This window comes from Peromyscus maniculatus, chromosome 9 (genome assembly GCF_049852395.1).
Source record: "Peromyscus maniculatus bairdii isolate BWxNUB_F1_BW_parent chromosome 9, HU_Pman_BW_mat_3.1, whole genome shotgun sequence".
Classification (NCBI taxonomy): domain Eukaryota; kingdom Metazoa; phylum Chordata; class Mammalia; order Rodentia; family Cricetidae; genus Peromyscus; species Peromyscus maniculatus.
In genome coordinates, this window is record NC_134860.1 from 83474368 (window position 1) to 83483249 (window position 8882).

At 34.9% G+C, this 8882-nt stretch overlaps 1 pseudogene; it reads right to left on the reverse strand.

Moving 5' to 3' along the window:
- Positions 1 to 249: 249 nt before the first annotated feature.
- Positions 250 to 1716, reverse strand: LOC102910642 (large ribosomal subunit protein uL30 pseudogene; annotated as a pseudogene).
- Positions 1717 to 8882: the final 7166 nt, after the last annotated feature.

Consider the following 8882-nt stretch of genomic DNA (forward strand, 5'->3'; position numbering starts at 1 on the left):
AAGATCAGATAAATAAAAAACAACATAAATTTCTAACTAGTCACTGAAAACTGTTGTTTCATGTGGACATACTATTCTCTTTGGGAGTTTAAAAGATTTCCTTAAAGTATAAATTTTCAAAAAATAATCTATGCTCATGTCTAGAGCATAATGAATGAAAAGAAGAGAAAGCATGCCATATTTTCTGCAAAATGATAGCTTTTTTCAGCCATAGCTTTGTAGACAATCCTTGTATTTTCACTGTGGAGAGATTTGCTCTGATGGCTTAAAGATTTCTAAGATCTTTAGATAGATTTGAAGCCTGCAATCCTACCTAGCTGGAGACTGTGTGCCTGTGGTAGTTGTTGGCCCACACATGAACCACTTGCCTAGTTTAATATTGCAACAGGTTAGGAAAATATCTGACAATGTGCTACCTTAAGACAGAACAAAATGCCTGCAGAAGAAATTTGAAAGAATAAATGGGACAATGTTTGGAACGATTTGAACATAGATCAAAACATTGATTAATCATCTTGTTGGCACAGATGTACTTTATATCATTTGTCAGCAACATAAAGTTCACATCCAGTTTCCTCCAAAAAATTACAGAATTAATTTGATACATAATTTTGAGACCCCTTTTAAAAAAGAAAATATTTATGTTTATATTGAACTTGCCATAAATGAGATTATACACAATTGAACAGGGTACATTTCTGTTTTTCTTAATTTATTAACTATTATTCTATGCAATGCTAGCTATATTAAGAAAATGCACCTATTCATATAACACCTTTCTTTATTTGGAAAAGGAAATACTTTGATGTTTCTTTCTGAAGTACCAAATTATTAAACAAATCATAAAGTGAACATTTTTTAAGTGCTCAGTCTCTCTTTTGTTTTTTAGTTTGCCAAGATGTTACTGCTTATTAACTGATCAAATAACAAAAATACAATGGGTGACACCTCAGTTTATCCCTCTCATAAGCCTGTTTATCTGATCTTCCTTGTGGCCAGCATCTCCACCTTCCACAAAATGAGATTTTTTTTTTTCATTTCACCTGGTGGAAAAGATAATTTGAAGAGCCCACAAGAAGTTATTTTCTTCATTGAAGAGTTTTCCATCTTTATAGCTCTCATCAATTAGATCTTGCATGCAAATGATTCCATACTTATTAAGAGGTTTAGCAATCAAGGCATTATCTGTCAAGGCCAATCGCTTCTTACTGATTTTGCCATAGCCAGGCCTGTAGATGAGCTCATTTACCTACTTGAGGTTGGGGCATCCCCATGCAATGTATGATTTCACAACCCTTGGGATATTAATTGAAGCCTTGTTGGGCTTAACAAAGTTGCCATTAAAGATTTGGCACAGACGAAACAGCTGCAATACATGGCAGACCTTTGGGACTACACCATCCATGTCTCGGATTCTGAGGACAAACGCAATTTCCATTCTGCAGGGACCTAGAAGTTGCAGCTTTTCTTACCACCCTACCCACTCGAATCTCAGTCATATATTTCTTATTAATAGTGCTTTGTTTTGCTTCATAGATAAGTTTTTCCCTTGCTTTTCAAAGCAGTTTTGGGGGCAAATTATTCCCAGCAGGAGCTTCACTTTCAACTCTGCGAATTTCCTTCGCTTTTTCTTAAGGGTTTTTGTTGCAGTAAGAACCTTCTTTTACTTCTCTGGCACAGCCTCTATGTTTCCAGCCAGAATAAAAGAACAATCTTCTTAGTAATTTGCTTATGCATTTCTTTTTTTTTCTTTTCTTTCTTTCTTTCTTTTTTTTTTTTTTTTTTTTTTTTTTTTGGTTTTTTCTCTGTATAGTTTTGAGCCTTTCCTGGAACTCACTTTGTAGACCAGGCTGGGCTCGAACTCACAGAGATCCGTCTGCCTCTCCCTCCCAAGTGCTGGAATTAAAGGCATGTGCCACCACCGACCAGCTTATGCATTTCTATTAGGTCCCAAAATATACAGATACCTCTAGTAAACAGAACTCTTGTTTTTCACTTGTTCTTTGTAGTATTTTGTCAGAGGCATTTTTATACGAACCATTGTTTAATTGAATTTCAGTTTCAACTTTTCCTTTTCTGATAAAACATATGACTTGCCCATGAGGAAACTAGTGTCTGACTACAAATTGTAGATGACCTTTTCCCTTTCATTGAATAAATAGTTTGTGAAGCTTCACAATAATTTAGGTAAACTTTTCCCACTTTTAAATCAAATCTTCTCGGTTCTGCTTTGGCAAAATAGAAAATAGCTGCATTTAGTAATTGCGTGCATACTGTGTTATTACTGTTAAGGCTGAATGATTTCACATGAGTAATTTTCCCTTTCCGAAAACAATAACAAATGCTATTAATTTTGATGAGTAGTGTAGGTCTGTTTTAAATTAAAATTCTGTCTGTTGTTCAGTGGTATTCAGTCATAAAATATCTTGATGAGTAGCTTCTCTATGACTGTGTTTCAGGAAAATTGTCCAGATTATACAGTCAAATTCGGATGTTTCCTAGAAATTTGCATTTGTGTCAAACATAACTGCCCCATCAGGACTTGCATATATTTCATTGAACATACAGGAAATAATCAGTGGTCTTAAATCCATGCCATTAACTCACAGGCCATACTGTTTCATTTAAATGCCAAATCTCAGTATGGCAAAAATTGTATTTATTATACTGTCTTTTAAATCTTGAAACTGGCCAAGAAATTTACTTTACCTAGTATTGCAAGCATAACTCTACAGAAAAGAGTACTATGAATTCTCTTTAGTGATTGTGCTTGTCTTTTCAGGTTTTTATACTTCATTCTGGTATTATATTCAAAATAATTTATTAAAATGTATTAAGTATTAAAATGTGATCATACAAATATCTGGGGATGTTATATGTATAGTTAGCTAGAAATGATCAAGTCAATAATTTCAAATTATGTTCCATGATATATTGGCTCTTCAGGATATTCGTGGATGCTATTTGCTATCAAAATAGCATTTTTATTGCAGGAGGAATCCTCTAAATCTAATATACATCACACTCTCAAAGCAAGCTTTACTCTATTTCAAATTTCCTCAATATTTTATCACAATTTATTATTTCCCAAGAGTACCTTCTGAAATAAAATAACCTATAGAATTATCTTGAGGTTAAGAGTAGCTTAGTCTAAAAATATTGAAACACGAAGACTCAAATTTGATCATACTGTCTGTGTAAAAAGCTAGGTAGGCATGGTGGCACTTGTCTACAACCCAATCGCTGCAGAGATGGACACAAGGGAAACTTTAGGTTTTATGGACCAGCTAGTCTAGCTAAATGTGTGAGCCTGGGTCTTAAAATACAAGGCAGTCAGTTCTGGAGGAAAGACACTGATGTTTGCCTCCAACTTCCACACATACACATGTGCATTCTCTCTCTCTCTCTCTCTCTCTCTCTCTCTCTCTCTCTCTCTCTCTCTCTCTCTCTCTCTCTCTCACACACACACACACACACACACACACACACACACACACACAAAGAGAATATGCTTAAAGAAAAACTAACATAAGCAATGTTATAATAAACCTTGCTGGTTGTAGTTCCGGATTATTCCATTGGTACTTACCTCTAATTAAACTAAGATACATTGTTTAGAGCTCACTCCAGAATTATATTACAGTTCTGTGCTGTGTGGTTGAGGAGTATATCATGATGCATGTGTCATGGTACATGTGTTGATGTCAGAGGACAATTTTCAGGTGTTGGTTTTTTCCTCCCAGCATGTAGGTCCTGGGGATGACACTCAGGTTATCAAGCTTGGTAGTAAGCTCCTTTACCCACAGGATCATTTTGCCTGCCTTTGATTAGTATTTACTTTCAGATTTCCTATTTTCCTATATACTCAAGTTATAAACCACCTCAAAGAAAATTTAAGTGAAAATATTATGTTCAGTCTTATTCCCTGCACAAACTATCAAACTTTAGTTCCAGTTACAATATACCTATTACACACAGATATTTTTACTTGTCATATTAAGTAAAGTGCTTTAGTCGCTCTCTTGTCTACTCTCCTTATATTAGGGAGGTTTTCATGTAAAGGTCTAGAACTTGTTTACACTGTGTATGTCACAACAGCCTGAAGGATTTTTATGAAGTAGACTTTCACAAATGTTTTTCTGGATATTATTTGAATAAGAGACCTTGTTGTATCTGTTGCCTTTTACAGAACTGCTGGATTCCTTTACTAGAAATGAGTAGGAAGGGAAGTGTCAAGGTCTGGACTTGAAGTTGTATATTTATCGCCAGGCTAACTTCAACTCTGCACCACAAACTTTTTAGTCCACAGATGTTTCTGTCAGTTGCTCAGTCTCGTCACTGCCGTTTTTGTCTCTCAACTTGAAACGTGCATTGAAAGAAGCTGAAAAACATGGTGATTACAGTTTGGCAAATTAAGTTCTACAATGGTCCAATTAGAATGACAAGTTGTTCCATTCTCTCTTTAGAATATTCCCATCACATCCAGTGAAAAAGGCACAAAACAAATGAGGCATTCAAAAGTCCTTCTTAATTCTCTCTTCTCTTTAGAAGGAGGGACCAGAGTGGAAAACAAACTGAAATCCTCAAAATCTGAAAGCTTTTGAGGACCTCGAGAGGAAATGCATGTAAACTTAGGAGTATTTGTAAATGACATACATATACAATGTAGTTCACTATATGGCCAAAATGATGGCAATATTAAGATTTTACGTCATTTCTTATTTTGCTCCAAGAGCCTCTTTATCTACATAGGACACTTAATCTTCCTTTTGAAATTCTTTAAACCAAATACATAGAATTTTCATGGAAATGACATTGAATTGCATTTAATAATATATAAAAATGAAACAGGTTTGGAACATTTTCTATTTATATTATTGGCAAGTTCTAATACAAGGAGCAATAACAGATTAGTTTTAAAATTCTTCCCATTATAACAGGTCCAAACTAAAATCTATATGAACTCTTTATAATCCCCACTGGTGACAAGATCAAGCCAAGCTAATTCTATTATACAAGTTAGTGAATTTATTTAATTTCCCTTAAGTAGGTTTAAACTGTATGTGACCACTTTGTTCACAGTAACATGGGATGAAAAAGGCATGATCATCACTTGTGGCTGTACTGGAGGGAAGTCCATGAATTATTTGTGGTTTACTCAGATTCACCAAATGCTGCTGGACCTTAGTTACAATCATTCTTTCATCAGTTTATCAAGAGCATGCTTTTTTTTTAACTAAGTAGCTCTTACATTTATTTATTTATTCTAAGAATTTTTTTTATTCATTTTACATACCAATGACAGATTCCTCTCTTCCCTCCTCCCTCCCCTTCAGCCTCCCCTCCCCCAACCCACCCTCATTCCCTCCTACAAGAAGGTAAGGCCTCCCATGGGGAGTCAGCAGAGCCTGATACATTCAGTAGAGGCAGGTCCAAGCCCCTGCCCCCGTCTCAAGGCTGTGCGAGGTGTCCCACCTTAGGTAGTAGGCTCCAAAAAACCAGCTCATGTACCAGCGATGAGATTCTGATCCTACTGCCAGGGGTTCCCTTAAACAGATCAAGCTACACAATTATCTCACTATGCAGAGGGCCTAGTCCAGTCCTGTGGAGGCTCCACAGGTGTTGGTCTAAATTTCATGCGTTCTCACTAGTTTGGTTTGGTTGTCTCTGTAGGTTTCCCCATCATGATCTTGATGCCCCTTGCTCATAGAATCCCTCTTCTCACTCTTAGAGTGGACTCCTGGAGATCAGCCTGGTGTTTGGCTGTGGATCTCTGCATCTGCCTCCATCAGTTACTGGAGAAAGACTCTATGATGACAGTTAGGGTATTCACTGATCTGATTACTGGGGTAAGCCAGTTCAGGCACCCTCTCCATTATTGCTAGTAATCTAAGCGGGGGTCATCCTTGTGATTCCTGGGAACTTCCCTAGCACCAGATTTCTTTCTAACTCCATGATGTCTCCCTCTATCATGGTATCTCTGTCATTGCTCTCCCACTCCATCCTTGTTCCAGCTTGACTACCCTGTTCCCTTATGTTCTCATCCCTCATGCCCTACCTTTACACTGGGAAGGAGAAATAGATGAGATCTCCATGAGTAAACTGTGGGCAAGACTGTTCTATTTTTATCTCTGTAATGAAGACTTTAGGCTAATTTTTTTATTGTATCTATACATATCAAATTTTCAGCATTAATAAAAGGCTATGCTGCTGCTGTTATACTATGGTATCAGAATATGTTATCATTTTTTACATTTAAATTGTAATTTTTTCCCAAAGAGGCCATCATATACAGTGAAAGTGAACATCAACTTAACTAAGTAAGTGAGCATGTCACATGTATAACTATGGGACTGAGTTTCTGGGCTGAGTTTATCGGCTAAAAGCTATCAAATTGTGCTCATATGAATCAAAGGCCAGATCTTACAAATCAGGTAAACTGGTATTCCCTTTCTTTTGTGTTGTAAATTTAGCTTGACACATTGGACAGAGGGTCATTCTGACCCAGTTTGGGTCTGGAATGTTGTGACATTTTAGAAACTTTTGTTATCAAATAAACTTCCTTGAGCTAGTGTCAGGTTGCTTGTTAGCTATGGTGTGAAATAAATAATCAAAAGCTCCCAGACAGCACTAAGATCCTGAACTGGTACAGTATGGCTAAAAAAAAAAAAAAAAAAAAGAAATTGGCACAAAGTTATATTCAATTGAGGTCTTGTATTCTTGGTAGGAATATAGATAATGACTATCAGTCTTGCTTTGGAAAACAAAAACAGAATCATTAAGCAAAACTGCACAATAACAAGAAGAGCAATAGAGAGAAAAATAATTGTATTTTGGAAAGAGGAAATTGTTTAAAAACTTAGATAAATCAAAGCAAATTCACAATGTTTCTGTAATTAGTATATATATATATATATATATATATATATATATATATATATGTATGTGTGTGTGTTGCAAACACTACTTGGAAATTTAAGAAGCAGTTATAATGATTCTTAAGCCAAGACCCACCACATTTTTTTTTTTTGCACACTCTTATCAACTACCCCAACTAGACAATCATTCACTCTCTGGTAAAGAGCAGAATTTTATTCCAAAGAAAACATAAAAAGGTCTCTAAACGGCACACACATCACAACATTAACTAGGAGAAAACTTCTATTTGCTGAGTCCTAGTGCTCATCCTCTAGACTCACCTTCTACGGCACTGGGATAAATAGATAGCACACTTTTCATTTCCCACAAAATATTGCAAGGTTTTAAAGTCATTACCAGCATCACCCCTCCCCCACAAGTCACCAGCTACAGTAAACTGATTTGAAAAATAGAGATGAAACTCACATAGAAAGCAACCAGAGTAAAAATTGTGTGTTTTTCTACCACGTGCTTTTACAAATAGATGAAAGGTAATACTCCTGCTGTATTGCAAGTATAAAATTCACTTTGAAAAAGAGGGCAGAAGCAGATCTTCTCTAATTTAAAAAAAAAAACCCAGAAATTAAAAAAAAATAATTAAGTGTTTGGAATACAGGTGAGTTAAAACTGAATAAATACAAAGTACCAGCCCCCAAAAAAATTAATGCTGAGAATTCTAGAAAAGAACATAGGTAATACAAGAAAAAGATTCACTACTTAAGTAAAATAAATTCCAAAGAAATGGTTGGGTTAAATATTTGGGTTAAGGGCACACAGTTCTTTCTGCATTAGACAAAAACGTGGATGCCTTTATTGTTTCTTAGTTTTGTAGAAATGAGAATGTGTGAAATTCTTAAAAATTTCAGAGATAAACGTAAGCTGCACAAACATAACTTTTAGTGTACCTTTATCGATAAGTCATGAAATTACTACTATTGTGTCCTGAATGTGCTTGGGGGATGAGCTGGCTGTTGTGGGAAGAATGCTGGGGGGTAAGTCTAGTGCATGCTTCCGGATGCTGCGGGAAGCATGAAGCCATAGAAGGCTAATACATCCTTTTCCGTGGTGAAAGTAATGATTGGTGACTTACCAAGAACTATTAAGAAGTAGTGAAAGACACTTTAGTATATAATGGCTTGAAAGAGTGGATCGGCTAACAGTGCTGGTGATATCTGTCTCAACAGAAAGAGAGAGGAGGAAAAAAGGAAGCCACAATTTTATAAACATGGCATTTTCTATGTCAATATATACATTTTATTTATGAAACGACTAATCAGTAAATTTTTTCACATAGTTGAACCTTAGAATTCCATCTGTAGTCATCTGTTTCTGCTTAACATATCAATGTTTACAATATCAAAATCATAAAAATCTCAAAGTATACAAAATAAAGGAAAATTAAATGAAATATTCATGATGTATATCACAGGAAATTTTGTACTCATTAAACATTTGAAGGGTTTTAGCATTTTAAAATTCACACATATTAATGTTAAATGAAAACATGAGATGAAAGATTTATATTTAACATGACTCAACCTAATACAATTGAAAAAAATCACTATGATATGATTAATTTTAAGAGTAGAATTTTTCATATTGTGCTTTTAAATTTCCTATATCATATTAAATATTACATAATAAAAATTTTATTTTACGTAGAAAGATTTTGGAACTTAGAAATCTATGAAACTATTATTAAATATTTTCTCTTTAGGTTAAATGCTGTTCACTATATTTTCAAATTTGATCAAAACTAGCAAATATAATTTGAACTCATGAACCTAATGTAAATGGTAATATGATTATTACTTTTCCCATTTTGCTTAAATGAAAAAAGTTTCCTAGGTTAATAAAACATTTATAGCTTTCCTCGGGAATAGAATTAGGAGTTAAGGGTCAGACCCTGCTGGTAGGAGCCTCTTATTATTATCATCATCATTCTAGATTGTTATGCAGTCAAA